This window comes from Sorex araneus, chromosome X, assembly GCF_027595985.1.
Source record: "Sorex araneus isolate mSorAra2 chromosome X, mSorAra2.pri, whole genome shotgun sequence".
NCBI classification, from domain to species: Eukaryota; Metazoa; Chordata; class Mammalia; order Eulipotyphla; family Soricidae; genus Sorex; species Sorex araneus.
This window is the reverse complement of record NC_073313.1, coordinates 312,129,377-312,151,982: the sequence shown is the minus strand read 5'-3', so window position 1 is coordinate 312,151,982 and position 22,606 is coordinate 312,129,377. Positions and strand designations below refer to the sequence as shown.

Sequence of the window (22,606 nt, the reverse complement as noted above, 5' to 3'; positions counted from 1 at the left end):
GAGTTTGGAGGTACTTTCGTGACAGCCCTGCAGGACCCAGAATCGGAACTCTTAGAGACCGGCGTCCAGCAGGAGGCCTGCCCGTCCATGTCAGAAGCAGAGATGGCAGGGGACGTGTGTGTGACCCTGCCCACCAACCCACCAAAGATGAACCACCAGACTAAGAGTCACTGTCCACAGTACCCCCGGGGAAATGCTCCGGAGACCACCTAGGACTCATGCCAGGGCAGCAAAAGTCTTCTACCTCACCTGCTGAGCAGGGACAGGGCCACCCTACAGGGTTGGGGTGAAGAGCAAATCAAACAACATAGAGAATGAACTAAGTACTCGATAAATGCTAATGATTATTACTGAGTTAAGTACTGTGGCTTTTGGAATTCTTCTCCTCCTTGGACATCATCTGAAGTGTCTTTCCAGCAGCTGGTAATTTCAGTTACACATTCAGGGAAGCACAAAGCAACACACACACACCACACACACACACAACCAATTCTTCTCTCAAGTTATTTCTGCTTTTTAAGCACATACTGGCTAAACATGGGGCCAAACTCCCCAGGAATTCTGAGAACCAAAAAATCAAATTCTTTCATGCACGATGTGTTCGTAAGTTACTGACATTTTCCTGATACTGGAAGTTATTATAAACTCCTAAGTCCCAAATCCGCAACCCAACCTAATCATTGTAATATGAAATAACCATGAATATCCAAATACTATTTGCATTAGGGTTGGGGTTTTTTTTTTTGTTTTTTTGGGGGTCCTGGGAGGATTTTTTAGGAAACATACTAAATACCTATTTCCCAAACCGAGTTTTTTAAATATATGTATAAAAGCAATGATGTGACTCTGGGCCATCATCAGTAAAATTCTTTCTTGGACTCCTTTCTGGAGACTGGATTTTGTTTGCTCTTTGTGGGGAAGGCGTCCCGTCATCCACGGTGACTCAAGAGTTCTGTGAGGCATTAACAAGGAAGCTGCTCTTCTGCAACCCCACGTTGACCATGTCTGGCACCAGGCATGGCCCTGGCACTCTGTCAGCAGCCAGGATGACTCAGACCCTGTCGAGCCTGCTGCTGTTCCCTGCCCACCCTCACAACCAAACATGGCAGCCTGGTGAAGGAGGCTCGGGCCTCCTTCCAGAGCTTTCCAATGCGCTCACCCCATGCACTACATGCACACAGTCGCTGACGGTACTTAAAAGGCAAGTCCGAAAATGAGAATCATAAATGTGCTTCTTTCCTCACACCCTGGGTAGGAGAGGCCAGCAGGTCTACTCCCAGCTGATTTCCAGCCTCCTCCCGCAGAGCTGTAACCTCTGGACAGGGAAGGGGGAGGCGCAGGATGGCGCCCACCACTGTGCCTACTGCCCTGTGCAGAATGGCAGGAAATACTCGAGTCCAGTACAAAACTAGCAAAGAAAACGTCTCCCACGCCAAGCTGCAGAGCCCCCGAAGTCCTTGTGGCAGGGCCCCCCCAGGCCAGGGGGTTGACTTTGGGGACTCCTGAAGGGGAGTCGGATCAGGTCAGGACCCCACTCACTCCTCACAACCCACAGCCCCAGATCCCAGAGCGGGAGTAAAGCTGCAGCAGAAAGGGTACACCGGGAAACGGTCTGCTCGCCAAGAAGCCAGTTCCCACTGGGCCCAGACTTCCACTACACACAGATGCAGGCATCCATACACACTCACACGCATACTCAGACTCCACGCATACACACACATTCACATGCATACAACAAGCACAAACACACATACACTCTCGCATACACATTCACACAAACACACCAATACATTCACACAATATACACATACACAATATACAAACACACTCACACTAATATTCACACACTAAACACATACATATACACATATACACTAACACACTCACAAACACACATACACAGTCGCACACGTGCACCTCTGTACTGTGGGCACCAAGGGCACCAGCCAATTGTGTCTACACACAAGGTGCTCATGCTTGTTTGTCTATCTCCCCTGCACACTAAGGTCCACACAGCCCTGCTACAGCTGCCTGCATAACCTCACTGCTTCCTCTCACTGGAACCGAGGCCATTCCACCAGGTGGGACTGCCCAGACAGCAGTGGGCATCTTTGCAATGAGAACCACGTCAGCCGCTCCTCGACCTCCTGCGGGGGAGTTTAGAACCAAGAAGGTGTCGGGATGCAGGTCTTTTTCAGGGAGGACATGGAATGGAAAGGGATCGTGCCGGCCAGGCTAAGGCTCAGGTAACAAAGGTGGGGGGAACACATGGACGCACTCAGGAGATGAAATTCGGAAGGATTCCAAAGCGGACACACAGGTCCTCAACCTTGAATCAGAGCCACGAGGCAACCTGCCCAGTGGGAAAATGACAAATCACACCTTCCTAGGAAAATGAGTTCCTGGGGCCCAAGCAGGTCATGGGAAACCACACTCTGCAAGGGAGCCCAGAACCACACTCCAAAAGCACAGAGCCTCGTGAACTCACAGTGCCAGGGCCGGGTTCCAGTACTTCCACAGCCACTGAAAATCTCCCTTCTACAAGCAGAACAGAAAACTGCTCTCTCTCTCCGAGCAGCTGCCAGTGCCTAAAATGAACACAGAGCAACCAGCTCACCTGCCAGGCTGGCTGGTGGTGGCTGGCACTGGAGGAGTGGGCAGGGAGCCCTGACAGGGTGAAAGGGGACAGTGCTCCACCTCTTCAGCAGACCAGCAACCTCACTCTAATAATGACAGAGGCACACAGGAGGGGCAGGTGACTGTCAAGGTCGATGGCACCAGAAAAGGTTGAGGAACTCTCATAGGCCAGGGGCCCCAGAAGACATGGCTGGATGTGCAGTCACAGTTGGAGCCCCAAAACTGAGAGCACAGCAGCCACTGCAGGCAGGGACCAGAACCCACAACCAAGCACTGGCCTGGGCCATACATGGAGACCGAAGCCCATTAAGAAGGGCGGGTCTCCGAACAGCTAAAGCAATCCTTGGGAGAAAGAAGATGGGTGGCATCACCATCCCAAACTTCAAACTGTACTACTGAGCAGTAGTAATTAAAACAGCATGGTATTGGGCTAGAAACAGACCTGCAGACCAATGGAACAGAGCTGAATATCCTGTCACAGACTCTCAAACATATGATCACTTAATCTTTGACAAAGGAGCAAGAAATGTGAAGTGGAACAAGGAAAGCCTCTTTAACAAGTGGTGCTGTAAAAACTGCAAAAAAAAAAAAAAAACCCTCTGACCTCTACCTAATACCATGCACAAAAGTCAGATCAAAATGGATTAATGACCTCAACATCAGACACAAATCCGTAAGATACATAGAAGAAAACATAGGCAAACGCTCCACAACATTGAAGCTCAAGGCATCTTCAAAGATGAAACACCACTAACCAAACAAGTGGAAGCAAAGATTAGCAAATGGGACTACATTAAACTAAGAAGTTTCTGCAACTCAAAAGAAACAGTGACCAAAATACAGAGAGAGCCCACAGGATGGGGAAAAATATCTATCCAATATCCATCTGATAAGGGATTAATATCCAGGATACACAAGACACTAATAAAACTGTACAAGAAAAATACCTCCAAACCCATCAAAAAATGGGAAGAATAAACAGAAGCTTCCTCAAAAAAGAAATACAAGTGGCCAAAAGGCACATGAAAAAAGGCTCCACATCACTAATCATCAGGGAGATGCAAATCAAAACAACAATGAGATATCATCTCACACCAGAGACTGGCACACATTCAAAAGAGGAAAAGCAACGAGTGCTGGCGTGGATGTGGGGAAAAAGGACGCTCTTTCACTGCTAGTAGGAATGTGGACTGGTCCAGCCTTTCTGGCAAACAACATGGACATGCCTTCAAAAACTAGAAACTGAGCTTCCATATGACCCCACAATACCACTTCTGGGAATATATCCCGAGGATGCAAAAAACGCACAGTAGAAATGACATCTGTACCTATATGTTCATTGCAACACTGCAGCCCTATTCACAATAGCCAGAATTTGGAAACAGCCCGAGTGCCTGAGAACAGATGACTAGATAAAGAAACTTTGGTACATCTACACAATGGAATACAATGGATAGATGTAGTTAGGGTAGATGTAGTATGAAATTTGCTTATAAGTGGATAGACATGGAGAGTATCATTCTAAGTGAAATGACTCAGAGAGAGAGGGACATAGACGGACTGCACTCATTTGTGGAATATAAAATAGCATAATACAAGACGGACACCTAGGGACAGTAGACACAAAGGCCAGGAATATTGCCCCATAGATCAAAGCCTGTCTTGTGAGCTAGAGGAGAAGGCAGATGGAATAGCAAAGGGATCACTAAGTCATTGATGGTTGGAGGAATCGTTCAGGATAGGAGATGTGTGCTGAAAGGCAGGGGGAGGGTTGCAAAGGGGGGGTATACTGGGGACATTGGTGGTGGAGAATGTGCACTGGTGGAGTGATGGGTGTTTGATCACCGTATGATTGAAACTCAAACATGAAAGCTCATAACTGTATCTCACAGTGACTCAATACCAAAAAAAAAGAAAAAAGAAAAAAAAAGAGTGGGTCTAGGGACGACCAAGTAAAATGTGGTTGGAGGTCATGTGGGGGAAGGGTGATACAGACTAGAGACTGAACACAATGGCCACTCAACACCTTTATTGCAAACCACAACACCTAATCAGAAAGAGAGAACAAAAGGGAATTCCCTGCCATAGTGGCAGGGTGGGGTGGGGGGAGACGGGACTGGGGAGGGGGGGAGGGATGTTGGGTTTACTGGTGGTGGAGAATGGGCACTGGTGAAGGGATGGGTTATCGAACTTTGTATGGGGGAAGCATGAGCACAAAGATGTATGGATCTGTAACTGTATCCTCACGATGACTCTCTAATTAAAAATAAACTAATAAAAAAATAAAAATAAATAAAATAAAATAAAATATATATTGATCAATAAAAAAAAAAAAAGAGTGGGTCTTACAGCCTGGAAATTGGATACCGGGCACTGGGAACTCTGGACTACCTCGGGAACTTTTTCTGAAATCTCTGACTAATCTAGAATCCCAAAATGCATTTTAAAAGAGAGATACACCCTACATACTGAAGATGCAAAACAGACTGCAGACAACTTTCAGCAACTAGAAAGTACACTCTGGAAAAGTCAGCGAAAGCTCAGCCAAAGGAGAGAAACATACTTAAGGAGAGAACAGGACAGAGTAGTTATGTGACTGAAACTCGATACTCTTCAAAAAGAACATGTTATGTATACTTGAAATTGTATAACAGCAAATACGCTGCATGACTTGATACCCGAAAAAGTCCTGCTCTTTGAGCCCAACACAAACTTATTTAGCACTCATTACATTCTCTTCTACTCTGATCCCTGAGAGCCAGAAATCAATGCTTTTTAATTAATCTTGAAAATTCAATCACAAAACTCAGACCTCAAATTAAATTCTCATTTTCACATTAAGTTCATTCCAACACTAAACATCAAGTATAGTATATCACATACCACAGTAAATCACAAACACCATTTCATACTAATTCATGTTATTAAAAGTTGGGGAAAATGAAAATTGGTTTAGTAAGAAATGGTTTAAGAAAATTGGTTTAGGACAAATCACCGGTTATGATTTTAACTGTTCTTAATGCTAGCGTGACATTATTTCCAAATATTAAATAAGTAAAATAGAAATACCAAAAGTAATTCATATTTGGAAAACAGTTTCATACTGGCTTACTGTCAAAATGGAACAAAGATATAGGTGTAGGTTAAGTCAACTGTCTGGAGCACCACGTTTTAAAAAATACAGTAGTGAACATCTATAATGGGCTAAGAAATAGTTTGTATGTTTAAAAAACATACTTCGGGGCTGAAGTAAAAGCACAGCAGGTAGGGTGTTGCCTTGCACATGGCCGACCCGGGTTCGATTCCCAGCAACCCATATGGTCCCCTAAGCACCACAAGGAGAAATTCCTGAGGGCAGTGCCAGGAGCAATCCCTGAGCATTGCCGGGTGTGACCCAAAAAGTTAAAAAAAAAAAAAAAACTTCAAACTAAACTATTACTACTATATTTTTAATGCATCTGGACAGGACTGATTTACAACATTCATACAGGCTAAGTAGCACTTTGACCAAATCTTTTGTGAACCAAAAGGTTAATGGAATCACAATCCCTGGGGGGAAAGGAAGAACAAGAGGCTCCAGCTGGGACATGGGGAGGCTTAAGAGTGACCAGTGCCCTCCAGCAGGCCAGCTCTGCCTGCCCAGGTAGCTCACTGGACTCCCCTATAATGTCTGAAGGGCTTATACTCGGGCCTTTCTTTGGATCTTCTTCCAGGACCTCATCCTTGTTCTCCCTGAGCACCTGGCCTGGCAGGTGCCTGGAAGGTGCCTTACCCAGAGCTGACACTCAAAATATTCATGACAGCCCAAGCTGTGAGTCAGATCGAGATAAATAACACAGCTTTTTCAAGCATCTCCAGGCACTTGGTCTGTCAGGAAAAAGAGTAAGAGCTACTTAAAATTCAGCACACTGATTAGCCTTGAAGAAACTCATATGAAACTGTACAGTTCACATTTTCAGGCAAGGAAAGGCAGCGTCTTAAAAGCCCTTAAAATTTTAGAGTTAACCCCTTCTTTCACAGAACACAAAACAGAGATTGAGGGAAATTAAAAATCAGCTAGATAACTTTGGTCAAATTAGTATCAGGTGAAACGAAAATCTGTACCTCTATCCTCATCTAAAGCAAGATTTTAGAAGTTCAAATGTAATCCAGCTAGGTAAAGCTCTGAATAATATAGTTATAATCCTCTCCTTATTGCAAGTCTGACGACAAGCAGTCACTACACAAATGAATAAAATTTATTTTAAGAAAGGACGATTTGGGGCCGGTGGTGTGACTCAGTGGCAAAGTATTTGTCTTACTCATGGGAGACCCTGGGTTCAGTCCACCTTCAAAAGGGAAAGATTTTCAAGTCCCAGCAAGTCCCAGGCCTGAAGCTCTAGCCACACACCCCAAACCAGAGGTGCTGTTTACTGAGTGGCTCTTGGGATTCCCCTCACTCACCGGACACAGGGCACTAGTAAGTCAGTCCCCAGGGCCTCATTTTTCTCATCAAAAAGGCAGTGGAGTAACACTTTCCCCCCTGCACCAGTGCCGTATCAAATGAGGTCAGCAGAGACAGGCCAGGGATAAGGACTCTGTCTGGCAAGACCCCGGGTCAGTGTCTGGCGCTGCACATGGTCGCACGATCCTCACCAGGAGTGATCCCCAAGCACAGAGCCCAGAGAAAGCTGGAGCTCAGAGCCAGGAACAAGCCCTAAGTGTAGTCCCGTGTGGCCCCAAAACTTAAAAAATAAAAAAAGAAATGATACAGGACATACACAAACAATAGATATGCACACGGTTTCATACCTCATAAGTTCAGAATTGTTAAGCCTATCTACAGAGTGATTATTAATTTTTCCGAGGCCTTTCTCTGATGAGAGGTTTGAAGAAAACAATAAGTCAACTACTTTTACTGATCTTCACCAAGTTCAAAAATACACAAAGTGCTGATTGTGGGATTTCTCCTAGTCACAGAACCGGAAGAGAAGAGATAAGTAGTAACATAGTAAAAAAAAAAGGAAAAAGCGAAGAACAGGAAATGATTTCAAACAAAACAGAAAGAGATAAAACAAAGAACACTCCATTTGGAGGCTTATCTTCTTTTCCTAGTGCGCGCTTGCTTAGAAAGAGAAAGACGCGCACCCAGAGGCAGCCCGGGCCCAGGCATGGCAGCTCGAATCACAGACTAACAGCCAAATTATCATTTCCCTCGCTTCCTTCCCCTCAAGAAGGTACAATTTGGTGATATTTTTGTTCTGTCTCCCCTGACAACTTTATTTTAGAACTGTACAAAGAAGTAAATAAAACACTCAAGAGCTAACAGATGTGACCAGCTCAAAAGATTAGCAGAATGAATCTAGAATCTTAAAACTTTAGTTCTAACAAAAACATGTTTTTCTTGGGATAATTACCGATTGAAAGAGGGGGGTGGGGGGAGTCGGGGCTTACTCCTGGCTCTGCTATCTGGGATTACACCTGGTGGTGCTCCGGATAAAACCCCGGAAATGAAGTGGCTGAAATACTGGCAGTCAGAGTGGAGGCGGTGGGTGAACTGCACAATGCTGAATACCCCAAGTTCCGCCCAGCCGGGGCAGTTAGAGCACGCACCCAGGCATGACTGGGTATCCATATGGGTGAAGCTGCCCCCCACTCGGGCATCTCTGATGTAGTAGTACCTAGAACTAGAAGTTTAAGCCTCAGTTAAGTTGCTAAAAATACCAGTCTTTGGGGACCACAGAGACCATTAAGGCACATGCCTTGCAATGTTCAATTCTTAGCATGAGATGATCCCCCAAGCACCACCAGGTGAAGCCCGGGAGGCCCCCAGCAGTGCTGGAGTGGCCCTGCTGGACCTCACACCATAGGGCTCAACACCACCGCTGCTGTGCATCGTGGTCCTCACAGTGAACCATGGGCCTATTGAAGAGACAACCACCAGGAGGGGGCCCCGAGCCTTCTAGGCATCATTCGGGGGAGCCCCTCCAATATATACATGCCTGATATTAAAATTCAAAGGGACATCACTGTGCTCACCAAAGAGAATCGCTTCTCTTTCTGAAGCCAAATCTGACAGCAAAATCTAAGAATGAATGGGAGGTTCTAAATATTAATGTCTAGTATGTTGAAACATATCTCCATCTTTCGGCACACGACTCACCCAGCCTGAGACATAAAAAAAATAAAATAAAAACACCTCTCCCTATTTCTTATGGGAAGTGGAATCAGTGTCACTGACCAGGGCTGAGATGAGATGGAAGCTGGCACAGTTAAGCAGCCACATACTAAATACTTGAGCCTTGATCTATTTTCAATTAACAGAGCTTCAGTTCCTTCGCAGCTCACTTCCAAATGAAAATGAGAGCAAGGCTCCCTTACCCCTACTGGTCCTCCTTTCCGAGGACAGTGGCACCGTCTCTCCCAGTTCCCTCTGAGTCTCACCTACTGAGCCACATAAAGCAGGCCAACTAAAGGAACTGGGACTCGGGAGTGAAGCAGAGACAGACCATGAACTACGTGTCACCAGAAAAGGCATACGCTGAAACACGTACAGGAAACCCCAGGGGAGCACAGGCAACGAAGACAGGTGGCAACCAGCTGCCTTCACTCGAGTCAGGCTGGCGAGGGAGTCACATGTCGGACGTGAAACCGGGGAGAAACAAAAGAAAAATCTGTTTTTATGCCGTTCTTGCCAGATCCAGCTCCTAAATATGTTTCTTTAGAAAAGTCCTTTGATGAAAATTCACTCTGCCTTTATCAGAGACTCCTAAAACTGTCTCTCGATGAACTCCCTTGCTATTTCTGGGTCTCTAAAACAATATGCTTGCAGTTTTTAATGTCACTGTCCCCAAGCCAGCTTCCATAATGGGGGTGGGAGGGGGGTGGGGGAGGATCTGTCCGCTGTCAGTTCAGACCTCCTCATCCCCTACACTTGGCAACAGGGACACAAGCTTTTCCCGCAAAGAACCCAGCTCACAGGCAAGAGTAACTGCTTCTCTGCTCCAGGGCCAGGCTCCCGAGTCACACAATTAAACTGTCCATGGACTTGCACATACTGTTTTCAGAAAACTGTCGCAGGCACGGATGGGCTGCACCCTCTTAGCCCCTGGCACCTTTCTAGGTGTCTTCTTGAGGTTCCTGTCGGCAGCAAGCACGTATGCAGAAGCCAAGCGTCACTGCTGTTCACCTGCCACATGCTCCATGGAGAACTGGCTAGAGGGGCCAGCCCAGTGCCCGACCACGCCTGTGAGTTCTAAGGAGCTGCTGGAGCTGTAACTGTCTGGGACCACTGTGTTCCCAAGGCCAGGGCGTGCGTGCAGCAGCCTCCTCTGCCAGACAGCACCAGATTCCGGCTGCGCCTCGGCTCCATCTGCTCTGGGAGGAGGGGCGGTGTGATGCCAGCACAGCCCACAGTGCTCCCGAGACAAAAAGCAGGCTCGATGGCGCAGCAGAACTTGCTGGGAATGGCAGCCTGTGCCCCAGTTTCCACTGGAACCCCGAAACAGCCACAGGCCAACCCCTCAGGGACCCGGCCTGGCCTGCTGCTGGTCTGAATCTCAGACTTCCAAGGCCATCCTTTGCCATCGGCACACGGAGCCCACGCACAGGGCTGGCCCAGGACACCCAATTCCCAGCTCCCAAAGTAGCCAGCAAACACCAGCTACCACACTTCACTTCACAAACAGGAGTTCCCTAGAGGAAAATGCAGCAACAGCAGCTTGAAATGGTCTCCCCGCAAGGTTACCCGGACAAGGGGCTGAGTGGAAGAGAAAGAAGACACGGCCCAGGGCTCCCCAGTCTCTATGGAGCTGGAGCCTATATGGGTACCCGCCACCCAGCCCTGCATGGCCATGCACCGGCAATCCGACCCAGCAGGCTGGCACCCACACTCCCACTGGAAAGTCAGCACTCCCGAACAGGAACGCCACACAGCTCGCCCAGCACGATTCCAAAGCCCTGGTCTGAGGCTCTCAAACGGGGCCTCCCCGCAGCACAACCCACTGAGAGTTTGTTGGAGACACCAACTCGCATGTGGGGCCAAGTCCATCCAAGAACATGGGCCTTGGAGAATAATGATATGGGTCTCAGGCAGGAGGCCAGATCACAGCAGAGTGATGCCCCCTGAGACCACAGCCACAGCCCCAGAACCACAGGGCAGCTGTGAATGAAGCAAGTCCTTCCCAAGTTCCAGTTCCTCTACAAGCTGGCTGCAGAGGAATTCCCAGAATGAACTGATCTTCATTCTCTACTCTCAGTGACTGCCCATTGCATTCCTCAAACCTGAAAACTTGTCTGTGCTCATGCATTTTCAGACACCACTCAAAGGAAGTGACGGTGGCTGAGCTTAGCGCGTAAGAGCAAAAGACGCAGCAGTGAGAAGGACCAGCAAGCACAGAGCTCACATGGAGATCATAGGCTTCATACGTGTGTGGCCCTGGGTTCAGTGTCCAGAACACACACACACACACACACACACACACACACACACACACACACACAAAGTTTTAGTTCCAGCACTCTCTCGTTCTCTCTCTCTCCCTCCCTCCCTCCCTCCCTCCCCCTCTCTCTCTCTCTCTCTCTCTCTCTCTCTCTCTCTCTCTCTCTCTCTCTCTCGCTCTCTCTCTCGCTCTCCCTCTCTCTCTCTCTCTCTCTCTCTCTCTCTCTCTCTCTCTCTATCCCTCTCTCCCTCCCCTTTCCTCCCTCCTACCCTCCCCTCCCTCATTAAGAGTTCCAGGTCTCTGAAACTACCTGTGCAACCTTGGGTGCAGTTAGTCACAATGTCTCCTTTTCTTATCTAAAAGATAAAAATACAAAGTAACCACACTTGATTTTTGAGAGGATTCAGGAGTATTATTTTGGTATAAAGTGCTTGGAACAGTAATTATAAAGTGTGATGTGTAGGTCTGTTGGGGAGGGGAGGTTCACAGTCTCTTTAAAAAGCAGATGGCAGGCCCTGGGGGTGCAGCTCCTTAGAGGCACAGGCCAAAGCTTCCCAAAGACAAGACCTGGGTCAGATCTACATCCTGAGATGTTTCACAACAGCAATTCAACCTCCAGAATTCAAAACGTGTTTAAAATATTTGTGAAAATGCATGGTGCTTAGACATTCCTTGTAACCTAATCTAGCCCTGCTTAAGTGCCGGAAAACTACACTATTCCTCATACCTCACTGATCATGTCTCACCCGCTGAACAGCAATCACCATTCTCATCACTCTTACGTTATTTCTGCTACGTCTTTTTCATCTGTTACCTAAACTTTGGAATACAGGGAATAAATGAAGTGGCTGGAGTCAAGTATACAGACCAGTGCCCTTCAGTGGGCAGCCACAAGGCTCCTGAAAGCACCAACACAGGCCGGGCATGGGGGGAAGCAAGAGATACGGCTTCCGGCAAGGACCTATAAAAGCAGAAACTGTCACTAACAGGGCAAGGAGAAACAGAAACTGTTTCTGTTTCAGAAACAGAAATTGGGTAAAAGTACTGTCCACTGTCCCGTTGGTCATCGATTTGCTCAAGCGGGCACCAGTAACGTCTCCACTGTGAGACTTGTTGTTACTGTTTTGGGCATATCGAATACGCCATGGGGAGCTTGCCAGGCTCTGCCGTGCGGGCAAGATCTCTCGGTAGCTTGCCGGGCTCTCTGAGACGGGCGGAGGAATCGAACCCAGGTCGGCCACGTGCAAGGCAAATGCCCTACCCGCTGTGCTATCGCTCCAGTAAAGAGCAACACTGTGTCTTCTTTGGAGTCTGTGGATGCTCCTGGATGTCACTTCTGTGGCCTGCGTTCTATCTCCCCGTGCAGCAGTGCTCTGGAGAAACTCTCCCAGTGGCCTTTGCAGGGAAGCTCTATCAGCTACCACTCCCCTCACCTCTCCTTCTCCCCACAGGAGCAATTTCATGTCGGAGGCACAAAGATGCAGCTGAGCAGATATGCCCACTAGGACAAAAGTAACCCAACCCTAAAGCCCCAACGTACACAAGTCCTGAGAGACAATCAGATCTACATTTCCGGCTTCTTTCTGCAAACTCACATTTGGTGTGCGGCCATTCCGCAGAACTGTTGGTAGTGATTCGGGGTGGGGCCACAGTCAGAAAAGGCGGGGGGTGGGGGGAGCTGGGCTACAGCAGGCACACATGTCATGCACGAGACGGTGGCACAGAGAGCCACTCACATGGACGAGGGCCAGACGGGAATATTATTAGAGTACAGTGACAGGATGGGTTGGCAACTGTGGTTAGAAAGATACTTCCATGATCCAAGTGAAAGAGTTAAAAATAGAGCAGAGCAGGGCTCGGAAGAGGTAAAAGCAATTGGATTAGGGACTTGGAAGATGAGGGAAATTTCAACAATGACCGAGTCTGTCAATGATATTAACTGAATAGGCAGCCAGCTAAGGAGATGGGGGTGGGAGGCAGGGGGAAGGAGTCCTTCTCTGCTCTGAGAAAAGGAAGCAACAGGCTTGCCTAAATAATCACCCAAACTTTGGAGCCTGGCCTTACTCACTGCTGTGGACTGGGCTGCTGCCCTCAGGGGCCCCATGGTAAAGCCTGCTGTGACCACACCTAGTGCAAGGGAGCCTTTGAGGAGCTACTGGGGGCGGAGGAGGGGGGAGGAGAGGTTAAATGAGGCCTAAGGATAGGGCCCTGATCCACCGAAGGGTCAGAAGAAGGACCCAGGACCTAGAAGGAGGGCCAAACAGAGGCACGGGCCAAACTGGCCGTATACATGCCCGGACAACAGAGTCACCAGGAATGAAACTGGCCAGCACCAGGGTCTCACACTTTTGACAACCCAGAATGGTAAGAGACACGGCCACGTGCTCGGCTGACAAGTACACACAAGACACAGGAGCACGCTCTGGTCAACCAGGATCTCTCCAAAACAACACGGTCAAGACAGATGGGCACTGAACGGCCCCTGCCTGCCTCCCGAGACTGTCTCATCTTCAGAGTCACACTGTTCCCCGCCAGAACCTCTCACATCCACGGATGGCAAGAGCACTCGCAAGATCCTTCACCACAGAGCTGAGCTGAGAGGACTGTACCCTTGAAAAGAAACAACAAGAACAGCCCCGAAACACTACATCCAGCACCACTTCACGGTGTTTCTCTACAGCCTCTCGTTAGCAAGTGAGCAGGGGCCCAGAGGAAGAACTTAGAGCTAAGTTCAATCACTGTCAGGGCTCACACCACCCCAAAGCTCAGGTCTTCTCACCCAGAAATGAGGCCCGGTGCCTATTTTCTATGTTCTTGGAAGTACGAGACGAGAAGACCTACCTGAAACACACATCATAAATCCCCACACAAGCATCAGTGTCTAGTATGCGTGTGTGACTGACAGTGACATTTCCGATCTTCCTCCATGGCCAACAGAACCATCCAACTTTCTAAAAGTGGCCCAAAGGAAGACACGTGTGTATGAACTCCAAGTACACCTCTAACTTTTTTCTTAAAAGCATTTTTAAAAAAAAAAAGTCAACAGTGAAAAGCAGCAAGACCTGCCAGGATAACGAATGTTAAGTTCCTGGGTCTGCAGTTCAGGCTGACAGAGCCCCACTACTGAGAATTCAATAGGAAGCCGTCCTTTCTGGTTTCCTCTCAATGCAGTGCCAAGACCACAGATGATTATCTGACAGGTCACTTAGCTGACAGAGAGGCCACCATATTGAATTCCCCCACCCTCTGGACATCCTGACAGCAAACACTCTAACCATACCCCACAGATTCTGTGCAGAGAAAAGGATTCCAGGTCTCTCTTTTTCTTTCTTTCTTTTTTTTTTTTTTGAGGGGGTAAGGAGGGGAGGGTGGGGAGGTGGCAGGGAGAGTGTGGCGGAGTGTGGCCACACTCAGAACTGCTCAGAGCTAACTCCTGGCTCTGTGCTCAGGGGTCCATCTAGGCTACTGGGGAATCAATCCGGGGTCAGCTATGAACAAGGCAAGTACCGTTCCCACTGACTACCGCTCAGACCCTCTGGGTCTCTCTCATCACAACCCAGTGGAAGGCGTGAACCCTGGTAATTCAGCAATAGTCAACCAGTATCTGTGGTCAGAAAGAGAGGGACAGACATAGAGGGTCTGCACTCATTTGTGGAGTATAAAATGACATCACATGAGGCTAACACCCAAGGACAGTAGATACAAGGGCCAGGGGGATTGCCCCATAGCTGGAAGTCTGCCTCATGAGCCGGCAGGGAGAGGACTGCTGGAACAGAGAAGGGATCACTAAGAAAATGATGGCTGGAGGAACCAGTTGGGATGGGAGATGCATGCTGAAAGTAGATAATGGACCAAACATGATGACCTCTCAGTGTCTGTGTTGCAAGTCATAATGCCCAAAAGTAGAGAGAATATGGGGAATATTGTCTGCCATAGAGGCAGGGGGAGGGTGGGAAAGGAGGGGTATACCCGGGATATTTGTGGTGGGGAATGTGCACTGGTGGAGGGATGGGTGTTTGATCATTGTGAGATTGTAACCCAAACATGAAAGCTTGTAACTATCTCACGGTGATTCAATAAAATTTTAAAAATTTAAAAAAACAAACAAACAAACAGTATCTGTGGATCTGAGGTAGGTATAAGGTCTAAACACCAGACACCGGAGGGCAGAGTGTGAAGGGGAAAGGCAAAAGCGTCACCACCAGCTGGGAGGGAGCTGATGGCAACAGGCAGGGAAAGGCCAGCCTTAGGCCAATCACTGCATCAATCAGCGAGGAGGCTACTAGGCAGGGCAGGGCCCTGCCATTACTCTAGCACAGCTGGTCGGCTGGGACTAGTGAAAGACACAAATGCTATGGGATTCAGACTTTTATTTAACAGCCAAATGGCAACAAAAATGTCTGCGGTGGGGTAATACTAAAACCAAATTTAGAGTGAAAACCCAAATGTACAACATTTTCTATCTCACAGGTTGCCAGGGCTGAGATTCTCCAGGTGAAATTCTACATGCAAGTGCATGTAGAGTGCATGAGAGTGCATAAGAGTGTGCATGTTGTGGGGAAAACAGTGCTAATGTTGGCGAATCCCTCAGAAACAGACACACAGTGATACCCATTCAAAGTGAAATTAGGGAAAGGGGAAAGGTGTAATTTTTCTTAATTGGGTACCAAGATGGCCTAATGAAATCAACTGCACTTGGGCTGCAAACTTTTAATAACCCATCAAAAGGTTGCCTTGACCTCCTTTTAAGTTGCTTTAACTTACATATTTACTTGAGCAATGCACATTATATTGTTCCTAGCTTAGGCCCCTTGTAAACATGCCGTGAAGGGTTTCCATCACTCTATTTGAGGAAACGGAATTTGGAAGCATCATTTGCAATCCCTTTGCATGGGGGTAAAAAAAAAACAAGCTTCTGCAGCAAGCTCTGAAGACCTTACAGCTCATTTGTGAAATAGGCTGGCTCACTAGTTTTCCGAGGTGGCACCGACTGCCACTCCCTACAGCTCAGCACCCAGTCCTGAGGTCTTCAGGCAGCTCAGTCAAGTCAAAGAACTGTGTCCACAAGCCCACTCACCATGGGTGCAGGCAGAGGGAGGCAGGCCTGTCCCTGGGAGCTCAGTGGCCACCGAGACCCAAGCCAAGCCAAGGGACCAAGGACGGAGTTCCAAGCCTTGGAGGGAGTCAGAGAGTCTGCAGGGTCCTTTCAATGGTTATCCGGTTCCTGCATGCGCCAGGAAGACTTCCGGAGAAGCGGAGCGGTGGATGAGAGCGCAGTTCTCAAGTACAGTACACACAGAGAAAACACTCCTCACGAATCCCCTGAGGCAAATGACAGGCTGGTGACAAGGCCAGGTCACAGAGGTCAGGGAGGAAGACAATTCCAAGAGTCTGTAATAAAAGTGGGGGAATGTGCACTGGTGGAGGGTTGGGTGTTGGATCACTGTTTGATTGAAACTCCAACATGAAAGCTTCTAACTGTATCGCACGGTGATTCAACAATTAAAAATCTAAATGAATAAATAAATAAATAAGTCAATACCCAAAGCCTGGGTACTGAGCACCTTCAAAAAGCCCCAACTTTGGGAAGAGAGTCGGTTTCTCCATAAGCATGATAGGTGAGAAGCAGTTCCCCCACAGCCTGTGCCACCAGCTTCACGTGTACCAGGATCCATCCTGCTGAGGGTTACGCTGAGAGGCCTGAGCCCACCTGAACCTGGGATGGAGGTGTGGGTCAGACTGGCACCTCCACTACTGACCACTAAAGGTCTCAGTTTTCGTCTGCACCCAGTGGCAACCAGGGCACCACTGAGGCCTGGACCCACCCATCAGAACTAAACAAGCTGGCAACAGAGATAACTGACAGACTTTCTCCCTTGGGCCAGGCGAGGCGCACAGCTGATGTCCCAGGACACACACAGGCCAGCCCCCAGGTTTAGGGGATCACTTCATACCACGTCCACTGACATGTCTCAGCAGAGAAACGGCACACACGCCCGATTCCTGCATTAATTCACCTTTATCTCCGAGCGCTGGGTAGCGGACTTAGGGGAGGGCTCTCACGCAAAGTTTTTAACCGTTTCCAGAAGTTGAAATAGCCAGAGTTCATCTCAGTGACAAGTCATTTACCGACTGACTTGAAAGGCGTCAGTGCTAACAATTTAATGGTAAGGAACACACCCTGCCTTACTACCCTTCGCACCAAAATCCCTCCCCAAAGATCCCGGAGAAACCGGGACCGGGCCTGCACCCACTAAGGTGTTTCTCCTACCACCGGGTCCAGAGCAAGCCACGCCCACGGGCCTTCTGGGCATCGGTTTCTTGGGAGGTCAGGGTGTGCACCTGGCTGGGGTCTTGGGCTCTTGAGCCCAACGCTGGGGGCCTGTTTGAGCTCAGCACACGGACGGACGTAAGCTTCGCGGGTTCTGTTTCAAACCAGGGGGCAAAAATCAACGAGTCCCCTGCCCACCTGAAGGGTCTGCTAGCCAAGGCCAAATCCCTGGCGCCGACTTGGTCCCTAACACGAAGGCGCCAGGGTGCTCGGCAGGGGAGAAAACAAAACGAGACCGTTACTGTCCACGAAAGAAGGCGATCACCGTCCACTCCAGAAACGCCCCCACCCCCACCCCCCACCCCCGTCAACAACGCCCAGAAGCAAAGCGCGCTCCGCCGAGAGTTGTCACCGGAGCCTTTAAAGTCGCACTGCGAGCGGGCTGCCGGACCCCTCCGGGATCCGGGCGTCCCGCAGGAACGCGGAGGCCCCGCGCGAGGGGGGGCGAAACTTTGTTCCCGGCAAGGGGGCCGCGGCGCGGGCACGGCGGCAGCACGCGCCCCGTGCCGCGGCGGGCACCGCCGGGCGCCGAGTGACAGCCGCCGCGCGCCACCCGCAGCAGCTGCCACGGGCGCACAGCAAGTTCGGGGAGTCGCGCTCGGCCTCCCGCAGCCCTCGCTGCTCCGCGCCCCCTCCAGCCGGGTCCCCGCAGGCCCTGGGGACTCCGCGCCGATCCGGCCGTCCCGGGGCCCCGCCGCCCAGGGCCCCCGCCGCGCTCGCGCCCCGTCCGCTCCGGGGAGCCCCCGGGTGCCCCTCCCGCCCGGGGAGGGGCGCAAGCCGCCGGGGAAAGGGGGGGCCAGGCCGCGGCTGCTCCCAGGGCAGCGAGCGACCGGGCGCGGGACCCCAGCCCGGCCCCGGCCCCGTGCGCCACGCCACGCCCCGCTCACCGCGCGCGCAACTCCGCCGCGCGGCCCAAGTTTGCGCCCCCGCCCCGCGCGCCCGCCGAGCTCACCTCGCCGCGGGCCGCCCGCCCAGGCCGGAGGGCAGCGGAGCGGGTCCCCGGGCGGCGGCCGAGCTGCGCCCGCCCAGGCGCCTCTCTTTGTCTGTGCCTCGCCCTCCTCCCGCCGCTCTGCACGCGCTGCCGGCACGGGAGGGCCACGCCGGCCCGGGCGCCGCGAGCCTGCCCGCCGCGAGCCTGCCCGCCGCCCGCCGCCTTCTCGGCCGCGCCGCTCCGGCCTCAAGATCCCGCGGCGGCGGCGGCGGCAGCGGCGGCGGCGGCGGCGGCGGTTGCGGCGGCGGCGGCGGCGGCGGCGGCGACCCCACCCCCGGCGCGCAGCGCCGCCCCCTCGTGCGCTTCCTCCTCCCCCCGCCGCTCCGCCCCGGCCGCGCGAGGCCCCGCCCAGGGGGCGGAGCCACCCGGCGACGGGGCCACACCCACCTGAAGGCGCCCGGGCCGCCGGGCCGGCCCCGGCTTTCGGGCGCGCGGAGCTCTCGAGGGCTGGTCGGGGGCGCGGGGCCCGCGAGGAGAGCCCAGGTGCGTCCTGGGGCCGCGCGGGGAGACAGGGGGCTTCCCCACTCCTCAGGCCGCTCCTTCGGGGAGCCAGAGGAAACCGAGGCTGCAACTTCCAACCTGGACCGGCGCGCGCGTGGCCTTGCCGTCCTGTGTGCTTGCGATTTTCCGAGCTGGCCGCCCCGGCCGGGCCGCGGCCCCGTCCCGCCGCGCGCACGACCCGCCGGGCCTGCGGTCCCTCGGAAGGGTGACTTCAAGGCAAATGTCATTTCCGCTTTGGAAGAGCCTGTTTGCGCGTCTGTCTCTGTTTGTTTGCTCTGTATCTATTTACTTTCCCAAGCGTGGACTCTGCGGGCCGGGGCGGAAGCGCTTCCTCGCAGGAGCCGGCGAAGACATCCAGTCCCCACTCGTCCCCAGGCTCCAGCACTGCATCCCGGGCTTCCAACTCCCCGTGCGGCGGAGCGAGGCGTGCATGCGCACCCCAGGAGGCGGCGTCGCCAGGGATGGCGCAGGACTGGGTGCTGGCATACGCGGGTGGGGGGGGGGCGCGATGGGGGGCTTGAACAAGCGTGGTAGAGGGGAAAGGGAAGATCACGTGTGCCTTCCACAACACAGGTGCCCAGAAGCCGGCTCTCCAGCCTCCTTCCCATATGGTGTGTCCCAAAAAGCAACCCATTCATTAGCCTGGACCTTCTAGGGTTGACTCCTTGGACTCCTCCAGGCTTCTGATGGAGGCAGTAAATGGTGATCCAGGATGACAGGGCTTATGTCCTTTGATTGCCTCTTTTTCCAGCCTCATTTCCTCCGAGGAAGTTTCCACGGAAAGGAGCTGGAACCGACTTAACTGCGGAGGTCCCGTGCAGTGATGGCGCCCGTGCAGGTGCTTCTTTCTCCATCTGCACCCCAGGGGTAGTTCTGAAGCATCGTGGCGCATCCCTCTCCACTTTCAGTGCCACGGCTCGTCTGTAGGTCGACTATACATTATATATCGTGTATTCTACTGAATTTTTCTGCATATACCGACTCTACAACTAGCCCAACAGCCGTGCCCTAGCTGAACACACGGACAAAACTGAAACGGCTAGCGGAAGAATTGCAATCAAACACTTGCCAGGAGTAATTCCTAAGCGCAGAGCCAGGAGTAACCCCTGAGCATATTTGGATATGCCTCCCACAGATATCAATATATATGTATACACACACACACGCACATAGGAATCAGGTGCATACATAGACTGAGTTCTCAATGAGCTTCTTTGATAGATTCTTGAGATCTTTAAGCAAAAGTGGTGAGTGATGAGCACAGTCTCTCTGATCATCCTGGGCCTTGAGGATTGGTGGGGATTATATGCCACATCCACATCGTCATCAGGAAACAGTTGGACAAAATCCCATGATTTCAGGGCCCTGCTGTCCTTTCCAGTGTAGCAATGATCTCTGTTACTAGCCTCTTCCCACGGTCCACATAGATGCATAAACAGAAATGATAGAGTCAATATCTTGGTCCTACCAAAACCGTTTCATCTGTTCCTCAAGGACCCCCCCCCCACCCAATTCCTGTGTCCACATTTCCCTCAACCTCCCCCAGGAAGGCTGGGGGTTGCAAACCCAGCCTCTTTGTTCCTAGTCCCCTTAACAAATAACTTCCAACCACAGGGCTTGAACAAATCATTTCCAACCGCATGGCTTGAAACAGAAGTTTATACTAAAGAGTTCTCAGGAGGTTTTTTTAAAAAATTTTTTTAACCACCACGAGATGCAAAACTTTATTGATCAAATTTCAGTCATACAATGTTCCAAAATCAGTCCCTCCATCAGTGTACAATTCCCACCACCAATATCCTCCATATCATCATGATCATCATCATCTCCTTCTTTTTCTTCTTCTTCTTCCTCTTCCTCCTCCTCCTCCTGCTCCTTTTCCTCCTACTCCTACTCCTCCTCCTCTTCTTCTTTTTCTTCTTCTTTCATTTTTTCTTCTTCTACTTCTTCTTCCTCCTCCTGCTCCTCCTCCTTCTTCCTTCTTCTCCTTCTCCTCCTCCCCCTCCTCCCTCCTCCTCCTCCTTGTCCTCCTCCTCTTCCTCCTCCTCTTCCTCCTCCTCTTCCTCCTCCTCCTCCTCCTCCTCCTCCTCCTCCTCCTTCCTTTTGGGCATTATGTTTTGTAATATAGATACTGAGAGGCCATCATGTTTGGTCCTTTACCCACTTTCAGCACACATCTTCATCCCTTCCAACCATCATTGTCATAATGGCCCTTCTTTATCCCATCTGCCCTCTCCCCCAGCCCTTGAGGCAGGCTTCCAACTGTGAACTGTGAATCCTGGCCCTTGTTTCTACTGCAGTGTTAGTCTCATACTATGTTTTTTTTTTTATATCCCAATGAGTGCAGCGATTCTATGTCCCTCTCCTTCTGAATCTGAAATCAAAGCCTATGCTCTCTAAAGAATCTAAGGGACATTCCTTTTTTCTCTTTCTTTTTTTTATCTCTTATCTTCTAAGTGATAGAATTATAAGTGTTCAAGTTTCAGGTATTGATGTACAAATTTATGAACTCCCACCTCAAAATGTTCATGGTGCTCCCCCATCCCTATAGCACCTACCTCCAAAGTTTCTCTCTCCCCTGCCTCCCATTCTTTGTTAATTGATAGTTTGGTTTTGATACATGTTGTTACCTCCCTTAACCCCACCTGTATGCTTGAGTCCCTCCATCTATGTTTTCATATTACTTCCCAGTGACCTGTTTGTTCCCCTCCTCCTGCTCCCCCAGACCTGCCACTCATGGATCTGTATTCTAGCATCCAAGGCTTATTGTTGATTGTCATTTCCATACTCTTGATTTGCTTCTCTATATTTCTCCCATAAATGAGGTTATTTTATATTTGTCCTTCTGCCTCTGACTTACTTCACTCAGCACGATCCCCTACAATCCCATCCAAGTTTCCCTGAACTACATGACTTTATTTTTCAATTGTGAAAGGCAAACGCCCTACCGCTGTGCTATCACTCCAGTTCTTTGAAACTTATGTGTTCAAAAAATGTATGCATATGATTACATATATACACACAGGGGCTGCAGCGATAGCACAGCGGTAGGGCATTTGCCTTTCACGTGGCTGACTCGTGTTCAATTCTTCCACCCCTCTCGGAGAGCCCAGCAAGCTACCGAGCGTATCGAGCCCACATGGCAGAGGCTGGCAAGCTACCCGTGGCGTATTGGATATGCCAAAAACAGTAACAATAAGTCTCACAATGAGAGATGTTACTGGTTCCTGCTCAAACAAATCGATGAGCAACGGGATGACAGTGACAGTGATATACACACATATTTCTATATTCTGTTCCATCAGTATTCCAATTTACTATTAAAATTTCTTGATAAAAATGAATCACATGTTTTAATAGGGAAAAATTAAAGGTGCTCAAGGTGAGGCCAGAGTGACAGCACAGCAAGGGTGGAGTGCAGGCTTTGCATGAGGGAGACCCATATTCCATCTTCAGTACCACATACTCTCCCAGGACCACTAGAAGAAATCCCCAAACACAAAGCCAAGAGTAGCCCCTGAACACTGAGCACTGAGTTTCGCCTTGAGGGGAGGGTGCATATTGTGGTGTTCTAGAACTTACTCTTGGCTTTGTGCTCAGGGTTTCCTCCTGGTGGTGCTCAGGGACCCATATGGGCTACAATGTGGTTGTGTGCAGGTTGGTTGCATACAAAGCAAGCACCCTACCCCCTGTACTACTGTTCAGAAGTTTGGGGTGTTTTCTTTG

General features: G+C 50.4%; 1 protein-coding gene across 1 annotated transcript in view; it reads right to left on the bottom strand.

The window, feature by feature from the left end:
• Positions 1-18,593, bottom strand: part of NCK2 (NCK adaptor protein 2) — a 138,806-nt gene extending 120,213 nt beyond the window's left edge. The window contains exon 1 of the mRNA XM_055121777.1: positions 18,341-18,593. The gene's annotated coding sequence lies outside the window, so the exon portion shown is untranslated. The remainder of the gene's footprint in view (positions 1-18,340) is intronic.
• Positions 18,594-22,606: the final 4,013 nt, after the last annotated feature.